This window comes from Anomaloglossus baeobatrachus, unplaced genomic scaffold, assembly GCF_048569485.1.
Source record: "Anomaloglossus baeobatrachus isolate aAnoBae1 unplaced genomic scaffold, aAnoBae1.hap1 Scaffold_2622, whole genome shotgun sequence".
NCBI classification, from domain to species: Eukaryota; Metazoa; Chordata; class Amphibia; order Anura; family Aromobatidae; genus Anomaloglossus; species Anomaloglossus baeobatrachus.
Genome location: NW_027442161.1, coordinates 134,483 through 149,221, shown reverse-complemented (window position 1 = coordinate 149,221; position 14,739 = coordinate 134,483). Strand labels below are relative to the sequence as shown.

Genomic DNA, 14,739 nt, shown 5'->3' with positions numbered 1-14,739 from the left:
TTTATTCTGTTTAAGGCTCATGGTTTTCGTTTGTTCTTCACACAATTTAGCAATACTGAAAATTAAAATAACAATAATGAAGAGAAAGTTTCTCTGCTTCTTTTCAACTGTCTTACCTTAACTATATGCCGCGTTACAGTTGTTGATAAAAGCTTAGTAGGGTTACTGCGCATTATAAGAAAAATGCCACGGTGCTGTTTTTGTAACACATTAGCACAGTTGATGAGCAAAAGCACACATTTTCAGTGTGGGGGTAGGCATTGGTGGTATAGTGGCGAGAATAGTTGCTTCCCAAGCAATTGACCCGGGTTCGAATGCAGGGCATATAGGTTTCTTTTTTTGCAACATGTTACTTTTTACTAAAAAGAATGAAAAAATATGGTACTGAGGCAGAAAACGTAAAAAACCGTGTGCGTGTTCAAGCGTTGGTGGTATAGTGGTGAGCATAGCTGCCTTCCAAGCAGTTGACCCGGGTTCGATTCCCGGCCAACGCATTTGGTGATGCTTTTATTCTGTTTAAGGCTCATGGTTTTCGTTTGTTCTTCACACAATTTAGCAATACTGAAAATTAAAATAACAATAATGAAGAGAAAGTTTCTCTGCTTCTTTTCAACTGTCTTACCTTAACTATATGCCGCTTTACAGTTGTTGATAAAAGCTTAGTAGGGTTACTGCGCATTATAAGAAAAATGCCACGGTGCTGTTTTTGTAACATATTAGCACAGTTGATGAGCAAAAGCACACATTTTCAGTGTGGGGGTAGGCATTGGTGGTATAGTGGCGAGAATAGTTGCTTCCCAAGCAATTGACCCGGGTTCGAATGCAGGGCATATAGGTTTCTTTTTTTGCAACATGTTACTTTTTACTAAAAAGAATGAAAAAATATGGTACTGAGGCAGAAAACGTAAAAAACCGTGTGCGTGTTCAAGCGTTGGTGGTATAGTGGTGAGCATAGCTGCCTTCCAAGCAGTTGACCCGGGTTCGATTCCCGGCCAACGCATTTGGTGATGCTTTTATTCTGTTTAAGGCTCATGGTTTTCGTTTGTTCGTCACACAATTTAGCAATACTGAAAATTAAAATAACAATAATGAAGAGAAAGTTTCTCTGCTTCTTTTCAACTGTCTTACCTTAACTATATGCCGCGTTACAGTTGTTGATAAAAGCTTAGTAGGGTTACTGCGCATTATAAGAAAAATGCCAGGGTGCTGTTTTTGTAACACATTAGCACAGTTGATGAGCAAAAGCACACATTTTCAGTGTGGGGGTAGGCATTGGTGGTATAGTGGCGAGAATAGTTGCTTCCCAAGCAATTGACCCGGGTTCGAATGCAGGGCATATAGGTTTCTTTTTTTGCAACATGTTACTTTTTACTAAAAAGAATGAAAAAATATGGTACTGAGGCAGAAAACGTAAAAAACCGTGTGCGTGTTCAAGCGTTGGTGGTATAGTGGTGAGCATAGCTGCCTTCCAAGCAGTTGACCCGGGTTCGATTCCCGGCCAACGCATTTGGTGATGCTTTTATTCTGTTTAAGGCTCATGGTTTTCATTTGTTCTTCACACAATTTAGCAATACTGAACATTACAATAACAATAATGAAGAGAAAGTTTCTCTGCTTCTTTTCAACTGTCTTACCTTAACTATATGCCGCGTTACAGTTGTTGATAAAAGCTTAGTAGGGTTACTGCGCATTATAAGAAAAATGCCAGGGTGCTGTTTTTGTAACACATTAGCACAGTTGATGAGCAAAAGCACACATTTTCAGTGTGGGGGTAGGCATTGGTGGTATAGTGGCGAGAATAGTTGCTTCCCAAGCAATTGACCCGGGTTCGAATGCAGGGCATATAGGTTTCTTTTTTTGCAACATGTTACTTTTTACTAAAAAGAATGAAAAAATATGGTACTGAGGCAGAAAACGTAAAAAACCGTGTGCATGTTCAAGCGTTGGTGGTATAGTGGTGAGCATAGCTGCCTTCCAAGCAGTTGACCCGGGTTTGATTCCCGGCCAACGCATTTGGTGATGCTTTTATTCTGTTTAAGGCTCATGGTTTTCGTTTGTTCTTCACACAATTTAGCAATACTGAAAATTAAAATAACAATAATGAAGAGAAAGTTTCTCTGCTTCTTTTCAACTGTCTTACCTTAACTATTTGCCGCGTTACAGTTGTTGATAAAAGCTTAGTAGGGTTACTGCGCATTATAAGAAAAATGCCAGGGTGCTGTTTTTGTAACACATTAGCACAGTTGATGAGCAAAAGCACACATTTTCAGTGTGGGGGTAGGCATTGGTGGTATAGTGGCGAGAATAGTTGCTTCCCAAGCAATTGACCCGGGTTCGAATGCAGGGCATATAGGTTTCTTTTTTTGCAACATGTTACTTTTTACTAAAAAGAATGAAAAAATATGGTACTGAGGCAGAAAACGTAAAAAACCGTGTGCGTGTTCAAGCGTTGGTGGTATAGTGGTGAGCATAGCTGCCTTCCAAGCAGTTGACCCGGGTTCGATTCCCGGCCAACGCATTTGGTGATGCTTTTATTCTGTTTAAGGCTCATGGTTTTCGTTTGTTCTTCACACAATTTAGCAATACTGAAAATTAAAATAACAATAATGAAGAGAAAGTTTCTCTGCTTCTTTTCAACTGTCTTACCTTAACTATATGCCGCGTTACAGTTGTTGATAAAAGCTTAGTAGGGTTACTGCGCATTATAAGAAAAATGCCACGGTGCTGTTTTTGTAACACATTAGCACAGTTGATGAGCAAAAGCACACATTTTCAGTGTGGGGGTAGGCATTGGTGGTATAGTGGCGAGAATAGTTGCTTCCCAAGCAATTGACCCGGGTTCGAATGCAGGGCATATAGGTTTCTTTTTTTGCAACATGTTACTTTTTACTAAAAAGAATGAAAAAATATGGTACTGAGGCAGAAAACGTAAAAAACCGTGTGCGTGTTCAAGCGTTGGTGGTATAGTGGTGAGCATAGCTGCCTTCCAAGCAGTTGACCCGGGTTCGATTCCCGGCCAACGTATTTGGTGATGCTTTTATTCTGTTTAAGGCTCATGGTTTTCATTTGTTCTTCACACAATTTAGCAATACTGAACATTAAAATAACAATAATGAAGAGAAAGTTTCTCTGCTTCTTTTCAACTGTCTTACCTTAACTATATGCCGCGTTACAGTTGTTGATAAAAGCTTAGTAGGGTTACTGCGCATTATAAGAAAAATGCCAGGGTGCGGTTTTTGTAACACATTAGCACAGTTGATGAGCAAAAGCACACATTTTCAGTGTGGGGGTAGGCATTGGTGGTATAGTGGCGAGAATAGTTGCTTCCCAAGCAATTGACCCGGGTTCGAATGCAGGGCATATAGGTTTCTTTTTTTGCAACATGTTACTTTTTACTAAAAAGAATGAAAAAATATGGTACTGAGGCAGAAAACGTAAAAAACCGTGTGCGTGTTCAAGCGTTGGTGGTATAGTGGTGAGCATAGCTGCCTTCCAAGCAGTTGACCCGGGTTCGATTCCCGGCCAACGCATTTGGTGATGCTTTTATTCTGTTTAAGGCTCATGGTTTTCGTTTGTTCTTCACACAATTTAGCAATACTGAAAATTAAAATAACAATAATGAAGAGAAAGTTTCTCTGCTTCTTTTCAACTGTCTTACCTTAACTATATGCCGCGTTACAGTTGTTGATAAAAGCTTAGTAGGGTTACTGCGCATTATAAGAAAAATGCCACGGTGCTGTTTTTGTAACACATTAGCACAGTTGATGAGCAAAAGCACACATTTTCAGTGTGGGGGTAGGCATTGGTGGTATAGTGGCGAGAATAGTTGCTTCCCAAGCAATTGACCCGGGTTCGAATGCAGGGCATATAGGTTTCTTTTTTTGCAACATGTTACTTTTTACTAAAAAGAATGAAAAAATATGGTACTGAGGCAGAAAACGTAAAAAACCATGTGCGTGTTCAAGCGTTGGTGGTATAGTGGTGAGCATAGCTGCCTTCCAAGCAGTTGACCCGGGTTCGATTCCCGGCCAACGCATTTGGTGATGCTTTTATTCTGTTTAAGGCTCATGGTTTTCATTTGTTCTTCACACAATTTAGCAATACTGAACATTAAAATAACAATAATGAAGAGAAAGTTTCTCTGCTTCTTTTCAACTGTCTTACCTTAACTATATGCCGCGTTACAGTTGTTGATAAAAGCTTAGTAGGGTTACTGCGCATTATAAGAAAAATGCCAGGGTGCTGTTTTTGTAACACATTAGCACAGTTGATGAGCAAAAGCACACATTTTCAGTGTGGGGGTAGGCATTGGTGGTATAGTGGCGAGAATAGTTGCTTCCCAAGCAATTGACCCGGGTTCGAATGCAGGGCATATAGGTTTCTTTTTTTGCAACATGTTACTTTTTACTAAAAAGAATGAAAAAATATGGTACTGAGGCAGAAAACGTAAAAAACCGTGTGCGTGTTCAAGCGTTGGTGGTATAGTGGTGAGCATAGCTGCCTTCCAAGCAGTTGACCCGGGTTCGATTCCCGGCCAACGCATTTGGTGATGCTTTTATTCTGTTTAAGGCTCATGGTTTTCATTTGTTCTTCACACAATTTAGCAATACTGAACATCAAAATAATAATAATGAAGAGAAAGTTTCTCTGCTTCTTTTCAACTGTCTTACCTTAACTATATGCCGCGTTACAGTTGTTGATAAAAGCTTAGTAGGGTTACTGCGCATTATAAGAAAAATGCCAGGGTGCTGTTTTTGTAACACATTAGCACAGTTGATGAGCAAAAGCACACATTTTCAGTGTGGGGGTAGGCATTGGTGGTATAGTGGCGAGAATAGTTGCTTCCCAAGCAATTGACCCGGGTTCGAATGCAGGGCATATAGGTTTCTTTTTTTGCAACATGTTACTTTTTACTAAAAAGAATGAAAAAATATGGTACTGAGGCAGAAAAGATAAAAAACCGTGTGCGTGTTCAAGCGTTGGTGGTATAGTGGTGAGCATAGCTGCCTTCCAAGCAGTTGACCCGGGTTCGATTCCCGGCCAACGCATTTGGTGATGCTTTTATTCTGTTTAAGGCTCATGGTTTTCATTTGTTCTTCACACAATTTAGCAATACTGAACATTAAAATAACAATAATGAAGAGAAAGTTTCTCTGCTTCTTTTCAACTGTCTTACCTTAACTATATGCCGCGTTACAGTTGTTGATAAAAGCTTAGTAGGGTTACTGCGCATTATAAGAAAAATGCCAGGGTGCTGTTTTTGTAACACATTAGCACAGTTGATGAGCAAAAGCACACATTTTCAGTGTGGGGGTAGGCATTGGTGGTATAGTGGCGAGAATAGTTGCTTCCCAAGCAATTGACCCGGGTTCGAATGCAGGGCATATAGGTTTCTTTTTTTGCAACATGTTACTTTTTACTAAAAAGAATGAAAAAATATGGTACTGAGGCAGAAAACGTAAAAAACCGTGTGCGTGTTCAAGCGTTGGTGGTATAGTGGTGAGCATAGCTGCCTTCCAAGCAGTTGACCCGGGTTCGATTCCCGGCCAACGCATTTGGTGATGCTTTTATTCTGTTTAAGGCTCATGGTTTTCATTTGTTCTTCACACAATTTAGCAATACTGAACATCAAAATAATAATAATGAAGAGAAAGTTTCTCTGCTTCTTTTCAACTGTCTTACCTTAACTATATGCCGCGTTACAGTTGTTGATAAAAGCTTAGTAGGGTTACTGCGCATTATAAGAAAAATGCCAGGGTGCTGTTTTTGTAACACATTAGCACAGTTGATGAGCAAAAGCACACATTTTCAGTGTGGGGGTAGGCATTGGTGGTATAGTGGCGAGAATAGTTGCTTCCCAAGCAATTGACCCGGGTTCGAATGCAGGGCATATAGGTTTCTTTTTTTGCAACATGTTACTTTTTACTAAAAAGAATGAAAAAATATGGTACTGAGGCAGAAAACGTAAAAAACCGTGTGCGTGTTCAAGCGTTGGTGGTATAGTGGTGAGCATAGCTGCCTTCCAAGCAGTTGACCCGGGTTCGATTCCCGGCCAACGCATTTGGTGATGCTTTTATTCTGTTTAAGGCTCATGGTTTTCGTTTGTTCTTCACACAATTTAGCAATACTGAAAATTAAAATAACAATAATGAAGAGAAAGTTTCTCTGCTTCTTTTCAACTGTCTTACCTTAACTATATGCCGCGTTACAGTTGTTGATAAAAGCTTAGTAGGGTTACTGCGCATTATAAGAAAAATGCCACGGTGCTGTTTTTGTAACACATTAGCACAGTTGATGAGCAAAAGCACACATTTTCAGTGTGGGGGTAGGCATTGGTGGTATAGTGGCGAGAATAGTTGCTTCCCAAGCAATTGACCCGGGTTCGAATGCAGGGCATATAGGTTTCTTTTTTTGCAACATGTTACTTTTTACTAAAAAGAATGAAAAAATATGGTACTGAGGCAGAAAACGTAAAAAACCGTGTGCGTGTTCAAGCGTTGGTGGTATAGTGGTGAGCATAGCTGCCTTCCAAGCAGTTGACCCGGGTTCGATTCCCGGCCAACGCATTTGGTGATGCTTTTATTCTGTTTAAGGCTCATGGTTTTCGTTTGTTCTTCACACAATTTAGCAATACTGAAAATTAAAATAACAATAATGAAGAGAAAGTTTCTCTGCTTCTTTTCAACTGTCTTACCTTAACTATATGCCGCGTTACAGTTGTTGATAAAAGCTTAGTAGGGTTACTGCGCATTATAAGAAAAATGCCACGGTGCTGTTTTTGTAACACATTAGCACAGTTGATGAGCAAAAGCACACATTTTCAGTGTGGGGGTAGGCATTGGTGGTATAGTGGCGAGAATAGTTGCTTCCCAAGCAATTGACCCGGGTTCGAATGCAGGGCATATAGGTTTCTTTTTTTGCAACATGTTACTTTTTACTAAAAAGAATGAAAAAATATGGTACTGAGGCAGAAAACGTAAAAAACCGTGTGCGTGTTCAAGCGTTGGTGGTATAGTGGTGAGCATAGCTGCCTTCCAAGCAGTTGACCCGGGTTCGATTCCCGGCCAACGCATTTGGTGATGCTTTTATTCTGTTTAAGGCTCATGGTTTTCATTTGTTCTTCACACAATTTAGCAATACTGAACATTAAAATAACAATAATGAAGAGAAAGTTTCTCTGCTTCTTTTCAACTGTCTTACCTTAACTATATGCCGCGTTACAGTTGTTGATAAAAGCTTAGTAGGGTTACTGCGCATTATAAGAAAAATGCCAGGGTGCTGTTTTTGTAACACACTAGCACAGTTGATGAGCAAAAGCACACATTTTCAGTGTGGGGGTAGGCATTGGTGGTATAGTGGCGAGAATAGTTGCTTCCCAAGCAATTGACCCGGGTTCGAATGCAGGGCATATAGGTTTCTTTTTTTGCAACATGTTACTTTTTACTAAAAAGAATGAAAAAATATGGTACTGAGGCAGAAAACATAAAAAACCGTGTGCGTGTTCAAGCGTTGGTGGTATAGTGGTGAGCATAGCTGCCTTCCAAGCAGTTGACCCGGGTTCGATTCCCGGCCAACGCATTTGGTGATGCTTTTATTCTGTTTAAGGCTCATGGTTTTCATTTGTTCTTCACACAATTTAGCAATACTGAACATTAAAATAACAATAATGAAGAGAAAGTTTCTCTGCTTCTTTTCAACTGTCTTACCTTAACTATATGCCGCGTTACAGTTGTTGATAAAAGCTTAGTAGGGTTACTGCGCATTATAAGAAAAATGCCAGGGTGCTGTTTTTGTAACACATTAGCACAGTTGATGAGCAAAAGCACACATTTTCAGTGTGGGGGTAGGCATTGGTGGTATAGTGGCGAGAATAGTTGCTTCCCAAGCAATTGACCCGGGTTCGAATGCAGGGCATATAGGTTTCTTTTTTTGCAACATGTTACTTTTTACTAAAAAGAATGAAAAAATATGGTACTGAGGCAGAAAACGTAAAAAACCGTGTGCGTGTTCAAGCGTTGGTGGTATAGTGGTGAGCATAGCTGCCTTCCAAGCAGTTGACCCGGGTTCGATTCCCGGCCAACGCATTTGGTGATGCTTTTATTCTGTTTAAGGCTCATGGTTTTCATTTGTTCTTCACACAATTTAGCAATACTGAACATCAAAATAATAATAATGAAGAGAAAGTTTCTCTGCTTCTTTTCAACTGTCTTACCTTAACTATATGCCGCGTTACAGTTGTTGATAAAAGCTTAGTAGGGTTACTGCGCATTATAAGAAAAATGCCAGGGTGCTGTTTTTGTAACACATTAGCACAGTTGATGAGCAAAAGCACACATTTTCAGTGTGGGGGTAGGCATTGGTGGTATAGTGGCGAGAATAGTTGCTTCCCTAGCAATTGACCCGGGTTCGATTCCCGGCCAATGCAGGCGATATAGGTATCTTTTTTTGCAACATGTTACTTTTTACTAAAAAGAATGAAAAAATATGGTGCTGAGGCAGAAAACGTAAAAAACCGTGTGCGTGTTCAAGCGTTGGTGGTATAGTGGTGAGCATAGCTGCCTTCCAAGCAGTTGACCCGGGTTCGATTCCCGGCCAACGCATTTGGTGATGCTTTTATTCTGTTTAAGGCTCATGGTTTTCATTTGTTCTTCACACAATTTAGCAATACTGAACATCAAAATAATAATAATGAAGAGAAAGTTTCTCTGCTTCTTTTCAACTGTCTTACCTTAACTATATGCCGCGTTACAGTTGTTGATAAAAGCTTAGTAGGGTTACTGCGCATTATAAGAAAAATGCCAGGGTGCTGTTTTTGTAACACATTAGCACAGTTGATGAGCAAAAGCACACATTTTCAGTGTGGGGGTAGGCATTGGTGGTATAGTGGCGAGAATAGTTGCTTCCCAAGCAATTGACCCGGGTTCGAATGCAGGGCATATAGGTTTCTTTTTTTGCAACATGTTACTTTTTACTAAAAAGAATGAAAAAATATGGTACTGAGGCAGAAAACATAAAAAACCGTGTGCGTGTTCAAGCGTTGGTGGTATAGTGGTGAGCATAGCTGCCTTCCAAGCAGTTGACCCGGGTTCGATTCCCGGCCAACGCATTTGGTGATGCTTTTATTCTGTTTAAGGCTCATGGTTTTCATTTGTTCTTCACACAATTTAGCAATACTGAACATTAAAATAACAATAATGAAGAGAAAGTTTCTCTGCTTCTTTTCAACTGTCTTACCTTAACTATATGCCGCGTTACAGTTGTTGATAAAAGCTTAGTAGGGTTACTGCGCATTATAAGAAAAATGCCAGGGTGCTGTTTTTGTAACACATTAGCACAGTTGATGAGCAAAAGCACACATTTTCAGTGTGGGGGTAGGCATTGGTGGTATAGTGGCGAGAATAGTTGCTTCCCAAGCAATTGACCCGGGTTCGAATGCAGGGCATATAGGTTTCTTTTTTTGCAACATGTTACTTTTTACTAAAAAGAATGAAAAAATATGGTACTGAGGCAGAAAACGTAAAAAACCGTGTGCGTGTTCAAGCGTTGGTGGTATAGTGGTGAGCATAGCTGCCTTCCAAGCAGTTGACCCGGGTTCGATTCCCGGCCAACGCATTTGGTGATGCTTTTATTCTGTTTAAGGCTCATGGTTTTCATTTGTTCTTCACACAATTTAGCAATACTGAACATCAAAATAATAATAATGAAGAGAAAGTTTCTCTGCTTCTTTTCAACTGTCTTACCTTAACTATATGCCGCGTTACAGTTGTTGATAAAAGCTTAGTAGGGTTACTGCGCATTATAAGAAAAATGCCAGGGTGCTGTTTTTGTAACACATTAGCACAGTTGATGAGCAAAAGCACACATTTTCAGTGTGGGGGTAGGCATTGGTGGTATAGTGGCGAGAATAGTTGCTTCCCTAGCAATTGACCCGGGTTCGATTCCCGGCCAATGCAGGCGATATAGGTATCTTTTTTTGCAACATGTTACTTTTTACTAAAAAGAATGAAAAAATATGGTGCTGAGGCAGAAAACGTAAAAAACCGTGTGCGTGTTCAAGCGTTGGTGGTATAGTGGTGAGCATAGCTGCCTTCCAAGCAGTTGACCCGGGTTCGATTCCCGGCCAATGCATTTGGTGATGCTTTTATTCTGTTTAAGGCTCATGGTTTTCGTTTGTTCTTCACACAATTTAGCAATACTGAAAATTAAAATAACAATAATGAAGAGAAAGTTTCTCTGCTTCTTTTCAACTGTCTTACCTTAACTATATGCCGCGTTACAGTTGTTGATAAAAGCTTAGTAGGGTTACTGCGCATTATAAGAAAAATGCCAGGGTGCTGTTTTTGTAACACATTAGCACAGTTGATGAGCAAAAGCACACATTTTTAGTGTGGGGGTAGGCATTGGTGGTATAGTGGCGAGAATAGTTGCTTCCCAAGCAATTGACCCGGGTTCGAATGCAGGCCATATAGGTTTCTTTTCTTGCAACATGTTACTTTTTACTAAAAAGAATGAAAAAATATGGTGCTGAGGCAGAAAACGTAAAAAACCGTGTGCATGTTCAAGCGTTGGTGGTATAGTGGTGAGCATAGCTGCCTTCCAAGCAGTTGACCCGGGTTCGATTCCCGGCCAACGCATTTGGTGATGCTTTTATTCTGTTTAAGGCTCATGGTTTTCGTTTGTTCTTCACACAATTTAGCAATACTGAAAATTAAAATAACAATAATGAAGAGAAAGTTTCTCTGCTTCTTTTCAACTGTCTTACCTTAACTATATGCCGCGTTACAGTTGTTGATAAAAGCTTAGTAGGGTTACTGCGCATTATAAGAAAAATGCCAGGGTGCTGTTTTTGTAACACCTTAGCACAGTTGATGAGCAAAAGCACACGTTTTCAGTGTGGGGGTAGGCATTGGTGGTATAGTGGCGAGAATAGTTGCTTCCCAAGCAATTGACCCGGGTTCGATTCCTGGCCAATGCAGGCGCTATAGGTTTCTTTTTTTTGCAACATGTTACTTTTTACTAAAAAGAATGAAAAAATATGGTGCTGAGGCAGAAAACGTAAAAAACCATGGGCATGTTCAAGTGTTGGTGGTATAGTGGTGAGCGTAACTGCCTTCCAAGCAGTTGACCCGGGTTCGATTCCCGGCCAACGCATTTGGTGATGCTTTTATTCTGTTTAAGGCTCATGGTTTTCGTTTGTTCTTCACACAATTTAGCAATACTGAAAATTAAAATAACAATAATGAAGAGAAAGTTTCTCTGCTTCTTTTCAACTGTCTTACCTTAACTATATGCCGCGTTACAGTTGTTGATAAAAGCTTAGTAGGGTTACTGCGCATTATAAGAAAAATGCCAGGGTGCACTTTTTGTAACACATTAGCACAGTTGATGAGCAAAAGCACACATTTTCAGTGTGGGGGAATGCATTGGTGGTATATTGGCGAGAATAGTTGCTTCCCAAGCAATTGACCCGGGTTCGATTCCCGGCCAATGCAAGCGGTATAGGTTTCTCTTTTTGCAACATGTTACTTTTTACTAAAAAGAATGAAAAAATATGGTGCTGAGGCAGAAAACGTAAAAATCCGTGTGCATGTTCAAGCGTTGGTGGTATAGTGGTGAACATAGCTGCCTTCCAAGCAGTTGACCCGGGTTCGATTCCCGGCCAACGCATTTGGTGATGCTTTTATTCTGTTTAAGGCTCATGGTTTTCGTTTGTTCTTCACACAATTTAGCAATACTGAAAATTAAAATAACAATAATGAAGAGAAAGTTTCTCTGCTTCTTTTCAACTGTCTTACCTTAACTATATGCCGCGTTACAGTTGTTGATAAAAGCTTAGTAGGGTTACTGCGCATTATAAGAAAAATGCCAGGGTGCTGTTTTTGTAACACATTAGCACAGTTGATGAGCAAAAGCACACATTTTCAGTGTGGGGGTAGGCATTGGTGGTATAGTGGCGAGAATAGTTGCTTCCCAAGCAATTGACCCGGGTTCGATTCCCGGCCAATGCAGGCGCTATAGGTTTCTTTTTTTTGCAACATGTTACTTTTTACTAAAAAGAATGAAAAAATATGGTGCTGAGGCAGAAAACGTAAAAAACCATGGGCGTGTTCAAGCGTTGATGGTATAGTGGTGAGCATAACTGCCTTCCAAGCAGTTGACCCGGGTTCGATTCCCGGCCAACGCATTTGGTGATGCTTTTATTCTGTTTAAGGCTCATGGTTTTCGTTTGTTCTTCACACAATTTAGCAATACTGAAAATTAAAATAACAATAATGAAGAGAAAGTTTCTCTGCTTCTTTTCAACTGTCTTACCTTAACTATATGCCGCGTTACAGTTGTTGATAAAAGCTTAGTAGGGTTACTGCGCATTATAAGAAAAATGCCAGGGTGCTGTTTTTGTAACACATTAGCACAGTTGATGAGCAAAAGCACACATTTTCAGTGTGGGGGTAGGCATTGGTGGTATAGTGGCGAGAATAGTTGCTTCCCAAGCAATTGACCCGTGTTCGATTCCCGGCCAATGCAAGCGGTATAGGTTTCTCTTTTTGCAACATATTACTTTTTACTAAAAAGAATGAAAAAATATGGTGCTGAGGCAGAAAACGTAAAAAAACGTGTGCATGTTCAAGCGTTGGTGGTATAGTGGTGAGCATAGCTGCCTTCCAAGCAGTTGACCCGGGTTCGATTCCCGGCCAACGCATTTGGTGATGCTTTTATTCTGTTTAAGGCTCATGGTTTTCGTTTGTTCTTCACACAATTTAGCAATACTGAAAATTAAAATAACAATAATGAAGAGAAAGTTTCTCTGCTTCTTTTCAACTGTCTTACCTTAACTACATGCCGCGTTACAGTTGTTGATAAAAGCTTAGTAGGGTTACTGCGCATTATAAGAAAAAATCCAGGGTGCTGTTTTTGTAACACATTAGCACAGTTGATGAGCAAAAGCACACATTTCCAGTGTGGGGGTAGGCATTGGTGGTATAGTGGCGAGAATAGTTGCTTCCCAAGCAATTGACCCGGGTTCGATTCCCGGCCAATGCGAGCGGTATAGGTTTCTCTTTTTGCAACATGTTACTTTTTACTAAAAAGAATGAAAAAATATGGTGCTGAGGCAGAAAACGTAAAAATCCGTGTGCATGTTCAAGCGTTGGTGGTATAGTGGTGAACATAGCTGCCTTCCAAGCAGTTGACCCGGGTTCGATTCCCGGCCAACGCATTTGGTGATGCTTTTATTCTGTTTAAGGCTCATGGTTTTCGTTTGTTCTTCACACAATTTAGCAATACTGAAAATTAAAATAACAATAATGAAGAGAAAGTTTCTCTGCTTCTTTTCAACTGTCTTACCTTAACTATATGCCGCGTTACAGTTGTTGATAAAAGCTTAGTAGGGTTACTGCGCATTATAAGAAAAATGCCAGGGTGCTGTTTTTGTAACACATTAGCACAGTTGATGAGCAAAAGCACACATTTTCAGTGTGGGGGTAGGCATTGGTGGTATAGTGGCGAGAATAGTTGCTTCCCTAGCAATTGACCCGGGTTCGATTCCCGGCCAATGCAGGCGATATAGGTATCTTTTTTTGCAACATGTTACTTTTTACTAAAAAGAATGAAAAAATATGGTGCTGAGGCAGAAAACGTAAAAAACCGTGTGCGTGTTCAAGCGTTGGTGGTATAGTGGTGAGCATAGCTGCCTTCCAAGCAGTTGACCCGGGTTCGATTCCCGGCCAATGCATTTGGTGATGCTTTTATTCTGTTTAAGGCTCATGGTTTTCGTTTGTTCTTCACACAATTTAGCAATACTGAAAATTAAAATAACAATAATGAAGAGAAAGTTTCTCTGCTTCTTTTCAACTGTCTTACCTTAACTATATGCCGCGTTACAGTTGTTGATAAAAGCTTAGTAGGGTTACTGCGCATTATAAGAAAAATGCCAGGGTGCTGTTTTTGTAACACATTAGCACAGTTGATGAGCAAAAGCACACATTTTTAGTGTGGGGGTAGGCATTGGTGGTATAGTGGCGAGAATAGTTGCTTCCCAAGCAATTGACCCGGGTTCGAATGCAGGCCATATAGGTTTCTTTTCTTGCAACATGTTACTTTTTACTAAAAAGAATGAAAAAATATGGTGCTGAGGCAGAAAACGTAAAAAACCGTGTGCATGTTCAAGCGTTGGTGGTATAGTGATGAGCATAGCTGCCTTCCAAGCAGTTGACCCGGGTTCGATTCCCGGCCAACGCATTTGGTGATGCTTTTATTCTGTTTAAGGCTCATGGTTTTCGTTTGTTCTTCACACAATTTAGCAATACTGAAAATTAAAATAACAATAATGAAGAGAAAGTTTCTCTGCTTCTTTTCAACTGTCTTACCTTAACTATATGCCGCGTTACAGTTGTTGATAAAAGCTTAGTAGGGTTACTGCGCATTATAAGAAAAATGCCAGGGTGCTGTTTTTGTAACACCTTAGCACAGTTGATGAGCAAAAGCACACGTTTTCAGTGTGGGGGTAGGCATTGGTGGTATAGTGGCGAGAATAGTTGCTTCCCAAGCAATTGACCCGGGTTCGATTCCTGGCCAATGCAGGCGCTATAGGTTTCTTTTTTTTGCAACATGTTACTTTTTACTAAAAAGAATGAAAAAATATGGTGCTGAGGCAGAAAACGTAAAAAACCATGGGCATGTTCAAGTGTTGGTGGTATAGTGGTGAGCGTAACTGCCTTCCAAGCAGTTGACCCGGGTTCG

At 40.2% G+C, this 14,739-nt stretch overlaps 30 non-coding genes across 30 annotated transcripts; all 30 read left to right on the top strand.

Annotated features, from left to right (window-relative positions):
- The first annotated feature begins 422 nt into the window (after positions 1–422).
- Positions 423–494, top strand: TRNAG-UCC (transfer RNA glycine (anticodon UCC)). The gene has a single exon. It is a non-coding gene; the product is annotated as a tRNA-Gly (tRNA).
- Positions 495–928: 434 nt separating this feature from the next.
- On the top strand, positions 929–1,000 carry TRNAG-UCC (transfer RNA glycine (anticodon UCC)). Its single transcript has one exon. It is a non-coding gene; the product is annotated as a tRNA-Gly (tRNA).
- A 434-nt stretch (positions 1,001–1,434) lies between these two features.
- Positions 1,435–1,506, top strand: TRNAG-UCC (transfer RNA glycine (anticodon UCC)). The gene has a single exon. It is a non-coding gene; the product is annotated as a tRNA-Gly (tRNA).
- Positions 1,507–2,446: 940 nt separating this feature from the next.
- Positions 2,447–2,518, top strand: TRNAG-UCC (transfer RNA glycine (anticodon UCC)). Its single transcript has one exon. It is a non-coding gene; the product is annotated as a tRNA-Gly (tRNA).
- Positions 2,519–3,458: 940 nt separating this feature from the next.
- On the top strand, positions 3,459–3,530 carry TRNAG-UCC (transfer RNA glycine (anticodon UCC)). The gene has a single exon. It is a non-coding gene; the product is annotated as a tRNA-Gly (tRNA).
- Positions 3,531–3,964: 434 nt separating this feature from the next.
- TRNAG-UCC (transfer RNA glycine (anticodon UCC)) lies at positions 3,965–4,036 on the top strand. Its single transcript has one exon. It is a non-coding gene; the product is annotated as a tRNA-Gly (tRNA).
- Positions 4,037–4,470: 434 nt separating this feature from the next.
- Positions 4,471–4,542, top strand: TRNAG-UCC (transfer RNA glycine (anticodon UCC)). Its single transcript has one exon. It is a non-coding gene; the product is annotated as a tRNA-Gly (tRNA).
- Positions 4,543–4,976: 434 nt separating this feature from the next.
- TRNAG-UCC (transfer RNA glycine (anticodon UCC)) lies at positions 4,977–5,048 on the top strand. The gene has a single exon. It is a non-coding gene; the product is annotated as a tRNA-Gly (tRNA).
- A 434-nt stretch (positions 5,049–5,482) lies between these two features.
- TRNAG-UCC (transfer RNA glycine (anticodon UCC)) lies at positions 5,483–5,554 on the top strand. The gene has a single exon. It is a non-coding gene; the product is annotated as a tRNA-Gly (tRNA).
- A 434-nt stretch (positions 5,555–5,988) lies between these two features.
- On the top strand, positions 5,989–6,060 carry TRNAG-UCC (transfer RNA glycine (anticodon UCC)). Its single transcript has one exon. It is a non-coding gene; the product is annotated as a tRNA-Gly (tRNA).
- Positions 6,061–6,494: 434 nt separating this feature from the next.
- On the top strand, positions 6,495–6,566 carry TRNAG-UCC (transfer RNA glycine (anticodon UCC)). The gene has a single exon. It is a non-coding gene; the product is annotated as a tRNA-Gly (tRNA).
- Positions 6,567–7,000: 434 nt separating this feature from the next.
- On the top strand, positions 7,001–7,072 carry TRNAG-UCC (transfer RNA glycine (anticodon UCC)). The gene has a single exon. It is a non-coding gene; the product is annotated as a tRNA-Gly (tRNA).
- Positions 7,073–7,506: 434 nt separating this feature from the next.
- Positions 7,507–7,578, top strand: TRNAG-UCC (transfer RNA glycine (anticodon UCC)). Its single transcript has one exon. It is a non-coding gene; the product is annotated as a tRNA-Gly (tRNA).
- Positions 7,579–8,012: 434 nt separating this feature from the next.
- On the top strand, positions 8,013–8,084 carry TRNAG-UCC (transfer RNA glycine (anticodon UCC)). The gene has a single exon. It is a non-coding gene; the product is annotated as a tRNA-Gly (tRNA).
- Positions 8,085–8,353: 269 nt separating this feature from the next.
- TRNAG-CCC (transfer RNA glycine (anticodon CCC)) lies at positions 8,354–8,425 on the top strand. The gene has a single exon. It is a non-coding gene; the product is annotated as a tRNA-Gly (tRNA).
- Positions 8,426–8,528: 103 nt separating this feature from the next.
- TRNAG-UCC (transfer RNA glycine (anticodon UCC)) lies at positions 8,529–8,600 on the top strand. Its single transcript has one exon. It is a non-coding gene; the product is annotated as a tRNA-Gly (tRNA).
- Positions 8,601–9,034: 434 nt separating this feature from the next.
- Positions 9,035–9,106, top strand: TRNAG-UCC (transfer RNA glycine (anticodon UCC)). Its single transcript has one exon. It is a non-coding gene; the product is annotated as a tRNA-Gly (tRNA).
- Positions 9,107–9,540: 434 nt separating this feature from the next.
- Positions 9,541–9,612, top strand: TRNAG-UCC (transfer RNA glycine (anticodon UCC)). Its single transcript has one exon. It is a non-coding gene; the product is annotated as a tRNA-Gly (tRNA).
- Positions 9,613–9,881: 269 nt separating this feature from the next.
- TRNAG-CCC (transfer RNA glycine (anticodon CCC)) lies at positions 9,882–9,953 on the top strand. The gene has a single exon. It is a non-coding gene; the product is annotated as a tRNA-Gly (tRNA).
- A 103-nt stretch (positions 9,954–10,056) lies between these two features.
- TRNAG-UCC (transfer RNA glycine (anticodon UCC)) lies at positions 10,057–10,128 on the top strand. Its single transcript has one exon. It is a non-coding gene; the product is annotated as a tRNA-Gly (tRNA).
- Positions 10,129–10,562: 434 nt separating this feature from the next.
- Positions 10,563–10,634, top strand: TRNAG-UCC (transfer RNA glycine (anticodon UCC)). Its single transcript has one exon. It is a non-coding gene; the product is annotated as a tRNA-Gly (tRNA).
- Positions 10,635–10,903: 269 nt separating this feature from the next.
- On the top strand, positions 10,904–10,975 carry TRNAG-CCC (transfer RNA glycine (anticodon CCC)). Its single transcript has one exon. It is a non-coding gene; the product is annotated as a tRNA-Gly (tRNA).
- A 445-nt stretch (positions 10,976–11,420) lies between these two features.
- TRNAG-CCC (transfer RNA glycine (anticodon CCC)) lies at positions 11,421–11,492 on the top strand. The gene has a single exon. It is a non-coding gene; the product is annotated as a tRNA-Gly (tRNA).
- Positions 11,493–11,936: 444 nt separating this feature from the next.
- On the top strand, positions 11,937–12,008 carry TRNAG-CCC (transfer RNA glycine (anticodon CCC)). Its single transcript has one exon. It is a non-coding gene; the product is annotated as a tRNA-Gly (tRNA).
- A 620-nt stretch (positions 12,009–12,628) lies between these two features.
- Positions 12,629–12,700, top strand: TRNAG-UCC (transfer RNA glycine (anticodon UCC)). Its single transcript has one exon. It is a non-coding gene; the product is annotated as a tRNA-Gly (tRNA).
- Positions 12,701–12,969: 269 nt separating this feature from the next.
- On the top strand, positions 12,970–13,041 carry TRNAG-CCC (transfer RNA glycine (anticodon CCC)). Its single transcript has one exon. It is a non-coding gene; the product is annotated as a tRNA-Gly (tRNA).
- A 103-nt stretch (positions 13,042–13,144) lies between these two features.
- Positions 13,145–13,216, top strand: TRNAG-UCC (transfer RNA glycine (anticodon UCC)). Its single transcript has one exon. It is a non-coding gene; the product is annotated as a tRNA-Gly (tRNA).
- A 269-nt stretch (positions 13,217–13,485) lies between these two features.
- On the top strand, positions 13,486–13,557 carry TRNAG-CCC (transfer RNA glycine (anticodon CCC)). The gene has a single exon. It is a non-coding gene; the product is annotated as a tRNA-Gly (tRNA).
- A 103-nt stretch (positions 13,558–13,660) lies between these two features.
- TRNAG-UCC (transfer RNA glycine (anticodon UCC)) lies at positions 13,661–13,732 on the top strand. Its single transcript has one exon. It is a non-coding gene; the product is annotated as a tRNA-Gly (tRNA).
- Positions 13,733–14,507: 775 nt separating this feature from the next.
- TRNAG-CCC (transfer RNA glycine (anticodon CCC)) lies at positions 14,508–14,579 on the top strand. Its single transcript has one exon. It is a non-coding gene; the product is annotated as a tRNA-Gly (tRNA).
- Positions 14,580–14,739: the final 160 nt, after the last annotated feature.